Genomic DNA, 18,727 nt, shown 5'->3' on the forward strand with positions numbered 1-18,727 from the left:
TTCCCTCCATCACCCCTCTTTCCTCTCTCTCTACCCATATATGCTCTGCCCATTCCAGTGCGCCTCCATCAATCCTTAATTATTTATTCTATTTCCCCTTCCTAGGGCGATCCATTCCTCCCCATTCCACAGTCCCTTATCAATAACTAACCTCTATGGCTATATGGCATGCTTATCTGTGGTTTGACAGCTAACATCCACATATAAAAAGTGCATATATAATTTATTTGTCCTCCTGGTCTAGATTATCTCACCCAGGATGATTTTTTTCTATTTCCAAACATTTACCCGAGAATGTCATGATTTCATTTTTTTAATGACTGAGTAATATTCCATTGTGTAAATTTTCTCATCCATCCACTGACAAACATCTAGGTTGTTTCCGATTTCTGGCTGTTACAAATAAAGTGACAATGAACATGGTTGAGAAGGTGTCTCTGTAGTAGGATGAAGCATCCTTTGGATATATGGTTAAGAGTAGTACAAGGGGATCTTGACATAGCTTAATTCTTATCTTCAAAGTATTGCCACACTGATTTCCATAGAGGCTTATAAGTTTGCACCCCCACCAGCGATGGATAAGTGTTTCTGTTACTCCACATCTTCTCCAGCATGAGCTGTCACTTATTTTATTGATCTTAGCCATTCTGGTGGGTGTGAGATGAAATCTCAAAGTTTTTTGGTTTTTTTGTTTTGTTTTGTTTTGTTGTTTTGTTTTTTTTGATTTCTATGTCCCTGTTGAATAGAGATTTTAAATATCTGTACTTCTTGGCCATTGAGTTTCCTCTTTTGAGTATTCTGTTTAGACCTCTTCTCAAGTTTAAATTTGATTGTGTGTTTTCTTGGTAATCCAGTTTTTTTGTTCTTTTTATATGTTTGATATTGGCCCTCTATCATTCGTGTAACTGATAAAAAAAACTTTTCCTGTTCCACAGCCTACCTTTGATACACAAAGCTTTTCAGTTGCATGAAGTCCCATTCATTAATTGTTGACCTCAGTGCTTGTGTTATTGGTGTTCTGTTCAGTCTGCCAATGTCAGTCTTTTTCGTCTGCCAATGAACTCATGGCTAACCCCCATTTTGTTTTCTATCAGGTTCAGTATACTTAGTTTTATGTCAAGATATTTGATCAATTTCCAGTTGTGTTTTGTGAAGAATGATAAATATGGATCTAATTGCATTCTTCTATCTGCAACCATCAATTTTGAGCAGCAATATTTATTGAATATGCTTTTCACAGTAGACACTGTGAAAAGTGTTTCTTGTTCCTTTATCAAAAATCAGGTGTCCATATATATGTGGACTCACATCTAGGTCTTTGATTCTATTCCATTGATTAATGTGTCTGGTCTTGCTCCAATACCATGTTATATTTATTAATATATCCCTGTAGTAAAACTTGAAATTGGAGATAGTGATACCTCCTGCACTCATTTTATTATTCAGAATTATTTTAGCTACTCTGAGTTTTTGTTTCCTTCATTTGAAGCTGAGAATTGTTCTTTCAAGTTCTGTGAGGAGTTGTGTTGGAGTTTTGGTGGAGATTGAATTAAGTCTGTCGATTGTTTTTGGTGGGATGGCTATTTTTTTAACTAAATTGATCATTCTCGTCCATGAGAATGGGAGGTATTTCCATTTTCTGATATTTTCTTCAATTTCTTTCTTCGGTGTCCTAAAGTTTTTGAATATAAGTCTTGCACTTGTTCGGTTAGAATCACACCAAGATGTTTTCTATTTCTGAGGCTGTTGTGAAATGCAGTGTTTCCCTGATTTCTTTCTCAGTCCACTTTTCATTTCTATGTGGTAAGGCTACTGATTTCTGTGTATTACTTTTATATTCTGTTACTTTCCTGAAAGGGTCTATAAACTGTAGGAATTTCCCGGTGGAATATTTTTGGTAACAAATCATACTATCGAATCATCTGAAAATAAAGATACTTTGACTTCTACCCTTCCTTGTTATATCCCTTGATCTCCTTCAGCTTTCTTATTGCTCTAGCTAAGAAATCAAATTGCTATATTGAATAAGAATGGAGAGGGTGGAAAACATTGTCTTATTCCTTATTTTAGTAGAAATGTTTTGGGTCTCTTTCCATTTAAGTTGATGTTGGCTGTGGGCTTCCTGTAAACTTTTTATTATGCTGAGGTATGTCTATTATATACCTAATCTCTTCATGTTTTTTTTATCAATAAAGGGTGTTGGATTTTGTCAAAGGCCTTTTCTGCATTTAATGAGTTGATCATATGGTGTTTGTCTTTTTGGTGAATGGTGGTTACCTGTTCACCTATGTTGAACCATCTCTGAATCTCTGTGATGAAGCTTACTTGATTTTGGTGCATGCACTTTTTCATGTGTTCTTGGATTCAGTTTTCAAGAATTTTGCATCTATGTTCATAAGGGAAATTGGTCTGAAGTTCTCTTCAATGGGTATAGGTTTCAGGGTAACTGTGGTCTCATGAAAAGAATTTAGCAATGTTCCTTCTGTTTCTGTTTTGTGGAATAATTTGAGAAGTGTTAGCATTAATTCTTTGAAATCTGGTAGAAATCTCTGCTAGAACCACCTGGGTCTATTTTGTTGTTGGAAGACTTAATTACTGCTTCTGTTTCACTAGGGTTTATGGGTCTCTTTAACTTGCTTTTAGATTTTTCAGTTTGGTGGAGCACAGGTCAAAGTATGTTCTTCTGATTCTCTGGATTTCCTCGGTGTCTGTTTTTATGTCACCATTTTTCATTCTAGTTTCATTTATTTGTATCTGTTCTCTCTGCCTCTTAATTAATTTGGTTAAGGGTTTGTCAATCATATTGATTTTCTCAAAAAAACAACTCTTTGTTTCATTGATATTTCATGGGTTTATTTTATTTGTTTGTTTCTATTCTATTGTTTTCAGCCCTGAGTTTATTATTTCTTGTGGTATACTCCTTTGGGGTTTGATTTCACCTTTTTGTTCTAGAGCTTTCATGTGTGCTGTTGTTACTTATATGAGGTATCTAAATTTGTTTTTTAACAAGTTAAAATGTAAAATTGATTTTTCTCAAAAGGAGATGGCATAGAAAGTGGTTATTTTCAAAGTATATGATAAAATTAAACAAAATAAGTGTCTTTATGAAACCTATAATCATAAACAATGAATACATGTCAATTAAAATTATTTTATGCATTTAATTTCTTTCTTTTCTTGAAAACAGATTCTTGTCTGGTCCAGTCTGTTTGGTGTTCTACATGATTCTTGTACCTTGATAAGCATCTCCTTCTTTGTGTTAGGAAAATTTTCTTTTATGATTTTATTGAGAGTATTTTCTATGCCTTTGACCTGGATTTCTTCTCCTTTGCCTATTGCTATTGTTCATAGATTTGTTATTTTTCATAACAAACCAGATTTCCTAGATGTTTTGTGTCTAATTTTTTTTTAGATTTAACATTTTCTTTGCCTGAGGTATTTATTTCTTCCATCATGTCTTCAATGTCTGAGATTCTCTCTTCCATCTTTTGTATTCTTTGGGTGAGGTTTGTTTCTGAGGCTCCTGTTTGAGATCCTAAACTTATGGGTCACAATGAAAACAGTGCTAAGAGGAAAGTGATCTGCTGTAGAGCTGGGGGGTATGAACGGGGGGGGGGGGATAGATTTGAAGGAGAGAAGGGAGAGTGGAGATCTGAAGGCTCCCAACCTTCTTCACTGGCCTACCTGTTTATCTTACATCTTCAATTTTTAATGTACACACTTATAACTGTAAACTTCTCTCTTAGAATTGCTTTTATTGTATCCCATGGGTTTGGGTATATTGAGTTTTCATTATCAGTTTTCTTCTAGGAATTTTTAATTTCCTTCTTGATTTCTTTAATGACCAATTCATTGTTCAATAGTACTGGCCTCCCAGACAGCAGTCTGGGGTCGATGTGCTCCCCCTTGTACAAGCCAGCTGATTCTGTGGGTTTCCTGGTACCAACCCCTTTGATCTTCATTCCTCCCTCTCTGCAACTAGGTTGATGTCAATTTTTGATGTTTATTTTGTCTCCTTACCTGTTGGTAAGGTCGGGATATTGAAGCCACCCTTACACCCCTTGTGTATATGTTTAAAATTATTATATCCTTCTAATGTATTGATAGTTCAACAAATCAATATGAAACAATCATTTTTATTTCTTCTGACGAATTATTGTTCAAAGCACAATTTGCTATATATTAGTAAACCCACATTTACTTGTATTCTAGTTCCACTTGCTTATAAAACAATTTTTCATTCTTTCACCCTAATTTGGTGTCTTTCCAAGCAAAGCTTATCTCTTGAGTGCAAGAAATAGTTGGGTCCTGTTTCTAATACAATCGGATACACTGTGCCTCTTTGCCTGGAGAACTGAAGCATTTGACAAAGTCCAACATCTTACCATGAAAACCTTGATGAAACCAGGAATAGAAAAGAACATTCCTCAAGTAGTGAAGGATATTCAACACAGCAATCTATACCGAGCTCTATGCTTAATGGAGGTAAAACTGAAGCATTTCCTTGAAATAAGGGTCAAGAAAAAAGTATCCACTGTCCCCACTGCTTTCCAACACTGCTCAAAGTCTTAGCTAGAACAATAAGATAAGAGAAAGAAATAAAATGATACAATGAGAAGGGAAAGTCAACTTTTTTTTCTATTTGCAGATAACGTAATCATATACTTAAAAGGCCCTCAGGATCTCATGAGAAAAGTTCCTAATTAATATATGGGAGGATGTATGATCATCTGTAAGAATTAGTAGCTTTTCTATGTAACAATAAAAACATGTTGAGAAAATAAATGAAAACTACCCCATTGTTTATCACTTTGAAGCAAACCTTGAAATAAGCATTTCTAGGGAACTGAAAAACATCTGTAATGAAGAAAAAAATTAAAACTGAAGAAAGAAATTGAAAAACAACACTACAGATAGAAAGATGCTCGTGTTCATGAGCTACCAGAATTAATACTGTAGAAAATTTCTATATACAGAATCAATCTACAAATTCAGCACAAGCCCTATTAGGATTCTAATGACATTCTTCACAGAAAGTGAGAATAAGTCCTGAAATTCATAGAGAAGCAGGAGAGGCCCTGGTCACAAAAGAAGGCTGAAGCAATTCTGAGGACTGAGAAGAATGCTGGCCGTATCAGTGCACCTGATTTCAATACTTTTTGCTGTGTCACCTGGCACAACACTGGCACGGAACCAAACACTGACAGAATGATCATAAAATGGAAGGCACAGATACAAACACACAAGCACGGATATAGAGTAGAAGAGCCAGCTGCAGATACCAGCTTTTGACAGAGAAGCCAAAAAAAAAGGGGGACAGGGGTTGAGAAAAAGCACCATTGTCAACAATTTTTCTGGAAATTCACCTGTGGAAGAATTAAACTAATTCCTTATTTCTCGATTCAAAATAAAACAAAAACCTTTAATGTAAGACCAGAAACCCTGACGTGGCTAGGGCGACATGTAGGAACCATGCTTCAGGATGTAGGGAGGCATAAACCAGGGCGTACGAGGTCCCTGACGAGGACACTGTTAGCTTAGAAAATAAAGTCAAGGATTGGCAGATGGGATTGTGTGAAGGGAAAACGCCTCTGCACAGCGAAGGATCAGACAGCTTAAGCAATGTTAGCTGTGTGTCTGTCTGACTAACAGCTAGAACACGTGCAGATCTTAAAAGACTAAAAGGGTAAGAATCCAAGCGATCTGATCAATAAATGGGCTAGGGAAATGAACAGGCAGCTCTTAAAAGACGAGGGATAGATGTCAATGGGCAGATGAAAAGATGTTGAAATTCCTTCAGGGATATTAAAATGATGACAGTCTACCTCACTCCAGTCCTAATGGCCTTGAATAAGGAAGCTAATGCTGGCAAGGAGAGGAGGGAAAAAGAATTCCTTGTACCTTGCTGATTGGGATGTAGACTGTTTCCGTCACAGTGGAAGACTTCGTGGAGGTTTTTTTTTTGTTTTTTGTTTTGTTTTAAAGTGAAAACAGAGTCCACCGTATGAGTCAGCTATATCACCCCTGATACATTCCTAATGGGCTGGAGATGAACATACCACAGATGTACATACCTAGATGTACATACCACAGAGGCACTTGCAACCTGGTTTACTGCAGTCCTATTGGCAATAGCCAAGTTGTGGAATTAGTCTAGGGATCTGTCAACACATGAATGGATAAAGACCATATAGAATATATACAGGATGGATTTTTCCATGTTTTTCTTTTATTGAAAAGCAAAGATTGTTTTCTCATACAATGTATCCTTATGATAGTCTCTGCTCCCTCTACTCTTCCCAAGTCCCTCCCCACCTCCCCTCCAGATTCTCTCCCTCTCATTAGGAAAGAACAGGCTCCTAAGAGATATCAACCAAACAGGATAAACTAAAATATAATAAGATGAAGCCAAAGCTATCATATCAAAGTTGGACACGGCAACCCAACAGGAGGAAAAGAGTCCCAAGAGTAGGCACAAGTGTCAGAGAACCAATTGCTCCCACAGTCAAGTGTCCCACAAAAATACCATGCTAGTAACTATAATATATAAAAAGAGGACCTGGTCTCCTGAGCGAGTGCCAGGATAGGCTCCAAAGTTACACAGAGAAACCCTGTCTCAAAAAACCAAAAAATAAAAAAATAAAGAGGACCTGGTGCAGGTTCTTGTGGACCCCATGCTTTCGTTGTCTTTCGTCTCTGTGAGTTCTTATGTGCCTGACTTAGTTGACTCAGGGGACCTTGTTCTCCTGGTGTCCTCTGGGCTCTTACAATCTTTCAGTCTCCCCTTCATTGAGATTCTCCGAGCTCCGATGGGAAGGATTTGATGGAGACCTCCCATTTAGAGTCTCTCTCCATGTAGTGTCTGGCTGTGGGTCTCGGCATGTGTTCATATCTGCTGCCAAAGGAAGCCTGTCTGACGACGACTGAGTAAGGCATTGATCTATGCGAGTAGCAGAATAGCATGATGGGATCCTATTCAGCCATGAAGTAAAACAAAATTCTACTATCTGCAGGAAAATGGATGCCAGTGGGAGGTCATCATGTTAAACCAAATAGAAAGACAAATGCCACTCAGTTTTCACTCCTAGATTTTATATAGATCCATAGAATCATTTGAACATAAGACGTGAAGGAAGAAGTGAGACCATCTGTCGGAATGGATGAAAATAATGGCATCCGGGAGACCGAGTGGGGAGAAAGTCGAGGTTGAGTGTGAATACCGTAAAAGGACATGGTATGCAAATGATCGCTGTGTAATTAGTATATTCCAATTTTAAAAGAAAAGAATTAAATGTCTCTTTGAGTCATTTAAAATTTTTAATGATGCATACGTTCGTGTTTGCATGCCCATGAGCACAGGTGCACACTGAGGCCAGAAGAGGCTGTTGGATCTCCTGGAGTTACAGGTGAGTAGTTAAAGAGCATTAAAAAAGATTGAGGTACAGATTTGATTGCTCGTTTTAAAAGACATTTTATTCTTTACCAATTGTGAAATATTGCAAATTGCTGTGGAGTAATTATTGCACCAGAGAGAGACAATTAACACTAAAGGTCTTCTGAAAAGCCATGTGGAAACCTACTCCTATAGAGGCTTCCTCAAATATGTACATATTAGAAAAGAATTTAACTAGAATCATAGAATGGGGTGACATTGTCCTGACTCAACATCTTCTGCCACCAAGTAAATCCTTCAGTGCCAGGAATGAGCTACATCTTGTTGAGTTGTTGACCAAAGAAGACCCATAGACTCTCTTCCGCTAACATCACAGGTTTCCAAGGCTATTCCTTGCTTTCTACAGCTTGGTAGGAAGGACCTATCTACTTCAGCCTAGCATTCACAGCGCTGGAAGGGATTTTGCGTGATCTTAGAGAGAAGGGAAATTATAAATCTCACCCAGCCACACAGACTACAAGGTACAACAGTGACCTGCCTGTGAGATACACCCATAGAGCAGAGCGTTGCTCAGCCTTCATCAAAGAAGCTACTTTCATAACTAGGCAATGAGATTCAGCATGGTCCAATGTGTAGAGAGTGAGAGACTTTGGAGCACTTGGTCCTATACAGGATGTCATTGTCAACCACCACCCCCAAGGCTAGAGGATCTGTGAAGAAGGGGAGGTAAGAAAAATTTAAAGACAGAGGTGGGGGATGACTGCAAAGAAACAGTGTCGTGCAGACACAACAGGCTGATTAACAGAAACTGGGACAGCATGCACAAATTCAAGTTCAACCAACACAAAAATTTCTGCATGGAGAAGGGGAAGTAGACACAAAGTCTCACACCTAACCCAATAGTGATTTAGCATTGCTAAATAGTTGGTACCTGCTAGTAAAAGGGAAATCGGTTTTCTCAATGGCGTGTCACACTCCAGAGCTCAGGAATGATTGACTAACACAAAATGAACTCTTTTTTTTTTTTGCTCCACTTTTTGATTTATTTTGATATTTTATATTTTTTGTCTTAGTGTTTCATTTTTACCTTGCCTTTTGTCTTGTTTATTTATTTTGAGGAGAGAGAAAGAGAAGAAAACATGAAATTGGATAGGTAAGGAGATGGGGAAAGATCTGGGAGGATATTTTTTAAAAAAAATTAAAGAATTGTCCCAGGAGAGATACCACCTTCATCTCCCTGAGAACTTTTTAGAAATGAGGATTCCTAACTCTTGCCCCAAATGTGTTGACTCTGTACTCCACATACTGAGCCCAATGTCCCATGATTTAATTAGCTCACTAGGAGGTTCTCAGACCCAATAAAATTTGTGTATCGGGGGGGGGGGGAATTACTGATCTTATGCAACACCATTATTTGAATTTCTAAAGACTGTTCGTAGCTAACAAATGGCTATTTTTGTAAAGTCTGTCAATACATAATAAGAACCTTGTTATTCCCTATCAGCTGGGTGCAGAATATTGCATTATGTTAACTTCCTTCGAATGATCTCTGTACTCTCTGGCTCTCCAACTTTATATTTCTGTCTGGGAAACATTAAAAGTGTCCTCTTCTTCTTTGTGTATGTTCAATTATTCCTTCAAGAAATGTTTATTGACAGCCATTAGGTGCCAATCACAAGGCTGCTTTAGGGAGCAGTGGGCATCTTTGTTCCCAATTATTGCTGTCTACCATGAATTCCCATTTCTCAAATATTGGCATTCCTAAGTATTCCTTCTCTTTCCTAGAAATATGTTTTGACCACGGTTTTCCTGCCCATGGATATGGTCACCGTGTCTGGTGGTTTTTGCAAGGTAGAATTCCATAGCTTTTCATTGTGATCACTGTGGAATCAGAGTGCTACCCACAACTATTCTTTTCTACTGTTTTACTTTCCTTTCCATGTGCCTTTCCCCTCTTAATCCTTAAATTGATCATCACTTAACTCATTTCATTTTTCTACTAAATTATTTCCCATTATTTATGTATTTATTCTGTATGTGTACACATGGGGATATGTATGCTTATGTGTTCTCATGTGTGTATGTGTTATGTGTGTGTGCATGCACATACATTGTGTACATGTACATGGGAAGGCCAGAGGTCAGTCTCAGGTGCCCTCCTTCAAGAGCCATCCATATTGCTTGGTGGAATTTGCAGCACTGATCAGGCTAGACTGGCTGATGAATCTGTCTATATCAGCCTCCTCAGTGCTGGGGTTACAACGCATGCCATAATGCCTGACTCTTTACATGGATGCTTGGTATAGAATTATCCCGATGCAAGCATGTTACTGATTGGGCCAACTCCAACAGCCCATGTTTCTAATATTTTTGTATTTACAGTATAATTAGTACATTAGTATATCCACTGATTCCATATGAGTCCAATTAGACCATTTTTGTAGCACTGAAAACTTAATTCTATGGGTTGTTTCCAGTTATGTATGTTTGTGCATAGGTCTGCTCTTCCTTGAACATAGTGCCAGAGGCTATGCTCAGGCTATCTGCCTGCTAATTTTGTCATTCAAATCCCTCAGACTTTCCTCTGGTGAACTTCTGTGCTAACCTAGGCCACACTGTCTAGCATGCATTGTTGTAGTATTTGGTCTTATGGGTGTATGATTCGATGTATAATCCATTTGGTTTTGCTCTAATAGTGCATTTGTGTAAAGAATAGAAAACTCAGACATTCTCTGGATCTTTCCTAAAAAGACACTCAGGGACAATTTGATTGTTTTTTCTTCCAGTCAAAATCATGGTCCCTAAGGGTATCATCATAATAACTCATCTGTTGAATTCTGTCTTAGGTTAGAGGGTAAGAATGCTAACAACATCTATGTCTCCAAATGTTTTGGTAACCAAGTGCTTTTCTCTTCCTGATAACTCTTTTGTCTGACCCTCTAAACAAAAGGACAAATACCAGGAAGCCTGGGGAGTTTCTACCTCCAGGGAGAATTTGGCAGGGAGTGGAAAAAATGGTTCAGTGACAAGCTATGATGTGTGAGCCCTTGCTCTGCTGGCCATAGAATGAAACCCAGAACATTCCATTCCTTATTTCACACCGAGGCTTCTTTTCTGCTCTAGGCTCAAGTGGATTAACTGCTTCCCAGCCTTAGAGACTTGGATGAACTCTCAAGCAGAATCTCATGGCAGATGGCTGGGAACCTCGCTCATTAGAATACTCCCTGTTCCAGAGCTGAGGCACGTTTAGAGGTGAGAAAGATAAAAATATTTCTCGCTTAAGCCAAGGATTTCCCAGAAGGTAATGGCAAAGGAGTCTAAATCAAGGTTAAAGAATGAATACATTATCGGTTTGATGTTTACCCTTTGGCGGGTCTTACACGTTAGGAAGAAAGCAATCTCTTTGGGGGAAAGATTCGCATTTAAAATCAGTTATGAACAAAATCTGATGGTACTGGGTGTTTGTGTTAAATAAGCTCCCCAAAGCACAATTCTCAGAGTCAAAGGTTTTACATTTTCATTACTTTTCTACTAATATTTAAAAATAAATAAACAATAAATAAAGCCAGGCTCGGCAGTGGCTGCTTGTTGACCTGGGCATCTTGGCCAACTCCCATAAACGCTGTGGATGCCGTCTTCACACCAAACCAACAGAAAACACACTACTCAGGAGGAAAACTTGCTCTCTGGATCCAGTTTCTACCCTGTCGTGGATCCCCAATACTGATTCCCAAAGCAGTTTCATTAAATCTGCTGCATCTAGTATCGCCCCCATCTGGCCAGTCCTCGGCATTGCCTCTGCGAGTGCAATAATTTTTAAAGCCTTAGGTCTTGAATAGTGGAAGAGATCATAGACTACCATCTCTCTGCTGAGGCTGACTATGACGCACCGGCCCTTGTATTATCTTTAAATAGGCTTTTACAATGAGTCGCGGTTTCAGACAAGTGAGGGCTTATGGAATCCCACCGTGTGCTGTGACCATTCTCAGTCCTCCCTTAAATTAGGCTGAGAGCAAGGACTGAATTCATCCCAACCAGTGGGTGCCCAAGCCAGTGCTTTTCAGAGACAGTGAGTGCCCCTGAGGTAAGTTTAATGACCCTAGTGGCCACAAGTCCCGCCCCCAGACATAAGGACATGAAATCGGGCTGTTCCACACACATCGGTCTATCTGAGTGGGACATAAGCCTGTTTCCTGTTATGATATGGATACTGGAGTTTATTTGTTGTCATAACATAGCAGGACCCACCGCATAAAATTCCCAATGCCCTCAAAGTTAAATGTTTGAGTGCTCTCTTCAGTTTAGGGCCTACTGAATATCGGATACTGTGGTGGAGCATTGGAACGAGGACCCTGTGCTGTGACTAATTCCTATGACAACTGCAAACAAGAGGACCCGTTAGCACTCTTGTTTCTTGTCCTCATCCATGGTTCTGTCCATCTGCCTCAGTGTTCTGTGCATTTGAGTTTGTGTCCTGTGGTCTATCGATGGAAATGCAATCTCTTGAAAGGTTCATGATATATGAACCCCTCTTGTTTTCTCCCCACGGTCTTATAACTCACCACCTACTCCACCAGTATTGCCCAATCTGTGCTTGCTCAAAAAAGTCACCGTATTCCAGCATTCATCTAACTGTGGGCACTCCGATCCCTGCCTCTAGAGCCCTTGCATTCTCATTTCCAGTAGACACTCAATTTTTCATTATCTGTCTACCTCTTCACTTCCTTGGGAAATCTCCCAAGTCCTTCTTGCTTTTTTCCTCAACCAGAAAAATCCCTCCCTTGTCATACTTAACACTTGGCCCTGTCTTATTCAGCCGATCCTCAGGCCGTAGCCTACACAGGTGCATCCCCTAATGACTTAGCCTACACAGGTGCATCGCCTAATTAGTTTGCTGCTGAATTATGGGTTTTTCTGACTTCAAAGTCTTGCGTGCACATGATAAGGATTTGATGGTGCAGAGATGTTCAAGTTGGAATGGATAACTGCAATTTTATCTCACCATTTGGCAGCAGCATCTATTCCTGCAATTTATTCTGATTTTATTCTGACGTTGGCCCCCACTGGTCTAGGTCTGTGCTTAAAACTGCATTTCTTGATTTCTTGTTTGCCTCCCTTCACACTGTATTCTTTCCCTGCTTTTGACAGCACTATTGTTATGCTCTAAGTTCTGTTGGCTGCTAGAACTCTAAAAATAAGCTTAAAATCACTATTCCTTTTGATGGTGTTCATTACACGTATTTTCTCTCTCCTTCACATCTTCCTCCCCACCTCCATGGCTTCACTGTGCAAGTGACATCTTATTGTTGTTGCTGAGATGTTCACATCTGCATTGTACTCCTCATCTTAATATGGTCTTACATGATTTATTCAATCTCAATTTCTTGGTTAGAGTTTAAAAAAAAGATACCCATCCCCCCCCAACACTCTTATTTCTATCTCCTGATAGAAATGCCTTCCCTTCATCTCTTTGATGTCTGGCTTGTCCTATGAAACCAAAGACATCCTCTCCTGTATCTGGAAGGCTTTTAGCCAACCCCTCTCCTTTCTCTTATGCTTCCTTTCTCTACTATTTCCTAAATCATCGTGAAAGAAGGGTAGCTGAGAGCTGACTCAGGGACTGTCCCAGCAGTCTGTGTGTAAAAAGAAATATAGTCTTGCAAGCTAAATAAATCAAGAGGCAACATTTTTCTTTATGGACACAGATTAAACTTAATGAGCTGAATTAGTAAATCCAGAAACTGGCCTGTCTTGGAGCCAAGACTATCATTTTTGCAACAATGGGATGTTTTTAAAGCATCATTCTTTAGATATTACAATCAAGACCTCCAAGCTTCCAGAAAAAACTGCCACTGCACAGGAGGGACAGAAAAACAGAATCCCTTGATTTTATTGAAATAGCATTAGATCAACACAGAAAGGTAGGACTCTTGCGTTCCATTCAGATTTAAAAATCTTATCATTTTTTGATTGCACAACCTCAAATAAATTAGCCTAATAATGCTCAACTTCTCTAACAACCTGAGAAGTTTGGGTGAGATAATTTTCCAAGTGACTTCCAACTCTGGTAGGCAATGATATCACTCTCTAGCAATCACTCACTCATACATGCTCTCATGGATAAAGGGACTCTTTGGTGGTTTCTTAATGAACATGTGTTGAGTATAGGGAAGGAAGAGTATACAGATGGAGAGAAATCAGGTGTATTTTAAAAGGCCATCTTAATAGAAAAAGATCTATCAGGGCAGACCAGCAATGTCATAAATCAGGTGAACATAAGCACACAAGACATGTAGCCCAGTCTGTGGTCAATAACTGATCAGTGTATAAATCTGAAGAATGCATGAGTTCAATTAACTTAATCAATGTTATGCTTGGTGGAAGTTTGGACCTAGAAATTATATGTTTAGAACACTTGAGTACAGAATCCTTGAGGATGGCAAATGTGTTTTCAGTATTTTCATAGTCACTTCCTTGTGGCTATTAGCACCATCTTGTCCAGAGTGTCATCTCAAAAAAATTGTTGACAGTGTTCTATTATTATAACCCATTTTAGTACAAATATGCACAGAATGCACTCATCAAGAAATAGCTGGTCTCTACCAGAAGGCAGTATGAGAGATTGATGTGTATCTCTCATTGTCTAAAGGGTCCCGGAGACAGATAAAGTATTATGACTGCTGTATGCAATGACAGAGAAATAAAAAGATAGGGTAGAACTCTGAAGGCAGTTATAGAGAGGTGTATAGTCTTAACTATGAAAACTTTAGCAGACGAGGACATGGCCTTGTTGGGTTTTCTCCAGACATATCTACCAAGTTGAACATGTCTTAGAAATAGAATCTAGATGGAAGTAGCTGTGGTTTCTGTCACAAGACCTACACAAGATCAAGACAGTCAACATTACAGCATGAATATGGAAGGAACTCACAGGTCCCTACCCCCTAGCTGAAGAGCTATTAGCAGTTTATGGTTGCTGGATGAAGGAGACTTAGTTTTCTTCAGTAGTATTGGTAGGTAAGTTGCCCATGCTCCCGTGGATGTCTTCCTACATTTATGCACATAGAGGAAACACAACATAGGCTCAGTGGATTAGAAAGAAGAGGGGAGAAGGAGGAAAGAGGAGAGAAAATTGCAAGGGGAATGGGAGAGGTTACCCAGAGGTTACAGAGACAAAGTATGGGGCAGATACGACCTAGATACATTGTATTCATGTATGAAATTAGCACAGAATGATATTTTTTAAAAAGAAAGTTACAATTCCGGTGAAATCTATCTTATTTTTCATTGGATCCCTGGCATACAGAGCCTGGCATAGAAGAAGCTTTCAAAAATACTTGTAGAATCCATAAGCAATTGACAGGATGGATCATTTCTAGATGGGAAAAACTCAGATGGAGGAAAAGATGTGTGATAAAGGGGTTAGAAGCAAGAGCTTTGAAAAGAGTTCCTGGTCTCAGGTTCAGCTCACACTGAGAACACAGACAGCTCTCAAGGTGATCCTGAGAAAACTACTTGACCTGCCTGAATCTCAGCTTCCTTTGTCATGCAGGGTCAATGACAGTAATATCTACCTCACAGAGAGCTGATACAATGCATAGAGAAGATTTAGCGCAATGCCTTGCTAAAATGATCAATAAAAACCCTACCATAAATCATTAGGATTAGAGGAATGCCACAGTGGGAAAGGAAGTATGACTAGCTTACGAAGAATCTGATTGTAGAGTCTGGGCTGCACACGGTGAGAAAATATGACCATTTTCTAGGATGCAAGGGGTGTCAGGTGAGCTCCCTTAAAAAGCTATCTTTAATATTTTTTTTAAGGATTAGGATGAGTAGTGGAGCTCAAAGCATGAAAATTGGGAAGACAGAAAGGAAGGATCCTCATGAGAGGAACTTAGTGTCTTAACTAAGGCAGAAATCTTGGGGTATTGAGGAAGCAGACTTTGTAGGGCTCTTGCTATGTATTGCCAAATAAATGGGATGAGGAAGCATCCGTGTGGTGGCCCACATTATGCATGACAGATGCAGCCTATGTGCTGGTGAACGGGTTAAGAATGAATCTTTCAGCCAACAGAAAACTGACAACATCTATCGAGAGACTCTTCACTTTGGGAAGATAATCCTGCAGCATTTGTTAATTTTGCATTGTCTGTCTTTACAGATAACAGTGCCTGGAATTGTTGCAGGAGACATATGACTAGTGTGGGAACAAAGCTGACTGAGGGGAAATGGAGACAGCTATGAAGCTAAGAAAATGGCAGGGCTTCAGGAGATTTATAACCAGAATCTGTTCCATTCTGGATACCATGTGAGCTGATAACAACCTTTTAAAGCTCATTTATGTTGAGGGTTTTATGTTTCCCATTACCCAGAACATATTTTTGTAAGACTTGTTTTTTTATTTTTAATTATGTGTATGTTTGGGGGGGCACGAGTGTATGCTATGTGTGTAGGTCCCTGCCAGGGCCAGAGGAGGGTGTTGTATCCTTGGATTTGGCTTTCCAGAAGGCTGTAAGTCACCCAATGTGGTTGTTGGGAACTGAATCAGGACTCTTATCCAGATGGACTCTTATCCAACGAGCTATATCATCAGTCTAAGATTGAAGGTCTTTTTTTCATTATTTATGTGTTGTATGTATTTATGCTACTTGTGTGTATGTTCTGCCAGTGTTGGAAGTGGACATGGGATTCCCTGGAGCTACAATGTCATCCAAAAGAGTAACAAGGACTTAACCACTGAACCGTCTCTCCAATCCCCAAACACCTTTACTGACAACATATCATTAATGAAAGGGTTAGGATGAGGGAATGGATAAGTGTAATGCGGTTCGGAGGTGTTTTACTTTTGTAGCTGGGTGGGTGTGAAGCCCTTTGTTGAGATAAGCAACTGAGGAAAAGGTTAAGATTTAGGGAACTGGAACTATTTGGTGCTTAGGGCATCAAGGCCAGCCTGGCACCCATGTATAATCATCCGATGCACAGTGAGCAATCTCCATAGTAGCCTATACATGTCATCACATATATAAGGTGGAGGTCGAAAATTTGCGGTGAGTGAATCCACCCAGGGAGAGATGGCCCAGTAAGCACACTAGGCCATGGGCCAACAGTATCGTTTTAGAAGTATTTTTGCATAATGTCAAATGCCAAGGTGATTCACCGAGGAGAAAAGTAACCAACATCAGAGCTGTAAGATAACTAGCCCTAAAGAAGATCTAACTCATATTTCCTTCCTTGAAGAATCTATCCATTCTGTGGATCAAAGTAGCCCCGAAAAGAGTGATCAAACAAAGCAGCCAACCAAGCTGAAGTTCCCAGCAAGGGCTAGCTAGGACCTTGCACTTTAGTTTGGCCTTAACTGGGGTTTAAAGAGTTAGGTGGGTTAATTTTTCTCATGGCTCCCACAAAATACCTGATAAACCACTTAAGGGAGTAGGAGTTTATCAGGGTTACAGTTTGGGGCAGGGGTGGAGGATACAGTCCACCATGGTGGAGAACCTAGGGAGACTGAGCCAGCCAATCACATAGTACCCAAAGTCAGGAAGCAGAGCAATAGTGTGGATGTGTTCAGCTGTTTTTCTTCATTTTTAAATGCAGTCCTGGACCTCAGCCAGGGAGTAATGTCACCCTCATTTAGAGTAGTTCTTCTCACCCCAATTAACCTCGTCCAGAAAATCCCTCATGGACCTGCCCAAAGATTTGTCTCCAAGGTGATTCAAGATCATGTCAAGTTGCCAATCTACATAAACCAGCACAGATACAAATAAAGTGTGCCTATAAATAGCACAGAGATTATGTGCCATTTTACCGTACAGCTACCCTATGAGTTAGATACCGTTATCATACCCATTTATCACAGGAGACAAAGTAGACTTGCAGAGTTTTAACTCCTGTCCCAATCATGTGGTTAACAAGTGACAACATCCAGGTCTGCCTAACTTTAGAATCCTTTCTATCTCCAAAGTGGCATGTAGTCTTCATGAAGAACAACATAGGATTTGGTTGGAAAATCATTTGTGTATATGCTTTACCTTATTTGAATATTGTCAGTGTCAGGTGCTGTGACTCACTTTATAAATAAGGAATGTCATAAGCAGCAAAGCCCAGGGCATCAAAGGTGAAATTTGTTTAACATATTTCCTATGAGGAAAAGAGCACATCCATGAATTCAATGTCGGTTGATCCTTTGTTTATGGTTGAATAGATACAAGATCTCCTTACCTGCTACTTATGAGTAGAGTATAATTCTCACCCACTAATGACATATATATATATATATAATATATATATATATATATATATATTAATGGAATAATAATGGACTTGAAAAACAAAGGCTTTGGATATCCTTGAATTGCATTATCTTTGCATGACTGGCCTCTTGTCTCTTGCATTTCTGCCATTATTATTTTAATTCCTGCACAGGTGACCTGTTAATCCCATATGAATGAGAGGAAGGTGGATCAGAGCTTCTCTGCCTGTCCCTTGACATACAGATGTTTGGAAGCCACCTATAAAGTAATAAGTGTGAGGATGAAAATACACTATTTTATGAGACTATTCTAGAGAGCTTGTTATGTAGCAAGAGCTGACTGACACAATTATTATTAATAAAAATTTAATGGATGATTTTGATTTGTTCATTAATTCAGCTACCACTTACATGGCAGTTAATTGCTGTGCTTGTGATTAAATTTGTGAACAGGACAACTTTGTCAAAGAGTTCTCAGCATAGTGGGGAAAGAGATTATTTAAATAAAACTTTGTAGTTACATAGTGCTAGTACTCTGATAGAGTGATAGGGGAGGACCTGGAAACCATAGTGCTGTGGGTCTAACAGAGATTTCTAGATCTCTGCAAGACATTCCATCTTAACTGAGGAGCAAGTGATATTAGACAGGGTAGGAGGACACGTGGGAGGGAGGTGAATGGTGACTGATGGTCAAAAGCAAAGGAACAAAATGATAATTGTTGCCCCAGGGCAAGAGAGAGAATGAATACTATGAGGGGTGATGGGTGCTTTCCAATGGGAGGAAAGTAACGGGGAAGGGTGAGAAGGCGAGTGAGCCTAGCCATGTAAACACTTGCCGCACTTTCCTGGTTAATTGGAACATCATTCTGAGAGAGCTAGAGGGCAGAAAATTGTTTTAGTAAACTTTTTAAAATTCATGTGTTTTCCAATTCCAAACTCATAAATAGCCTGGTCTATGCAAGTAACAGATTTTTCAAACATTTACGGCAAAATAAAAAATTTTAAATACCCCTTCCAAAATCAACACACCCACTCTAACAATGCATGCCAGAGAATTTCTAATCAACCAGCACCTAATGTTA

General features: G+C 39.2%; 1 long non-coding RNA gene across 3 annotated transcripts in view; it reads left to right on the top strand.

Moving 5' to 3' along the window:
• LOC103158614 overlaps window positions 1–16,001 on the top strand; it is a 29,754-nt gene extending 13,753 nt beyond the window's left edge. The window contains exons 1-5 of one of the 3 annotated variants that reach the window (XR_004771276.1): window positions 3,642–7,234; window positions 7,360–7,406; window positions 9,179–9,244; window positions 10,517–10,645; window positions 15,558–16,001. This is a non-coding gene — a long non-coding RNA (uncharacterized LOC103158614). Of the gene's footprint in view, window positions 1–3,641; window positions 7,235–7,359; window positions 7,407–8,480; window positions 8,547–9,178; window positions 9,245–10,516; window positions 10,646–15,557 lie in introns of those variants that run through there. The other 2 variants (XR_003488039.2, XR_003488040.2) reach the window with 2 other exon arrangements.
• Window positions 16,002–18,727: the final 2,726 nt, after the last annotated feature.

This window comes from Cricetulus griseus, chromosome 10, assembly GCF_003668045.3.
Source record: "Cricetulus griseus strain 17A/GY chromosome 10, alternate assembly CriGri-PICRH-1.0, whole genome shotgun sequence".
Lineage (NCBI taxonomy): Eukaryota > Metazoa > Chordata > Mammalia > Rodentia > Cricetidae > Cricetulus > Cricetulus griseus.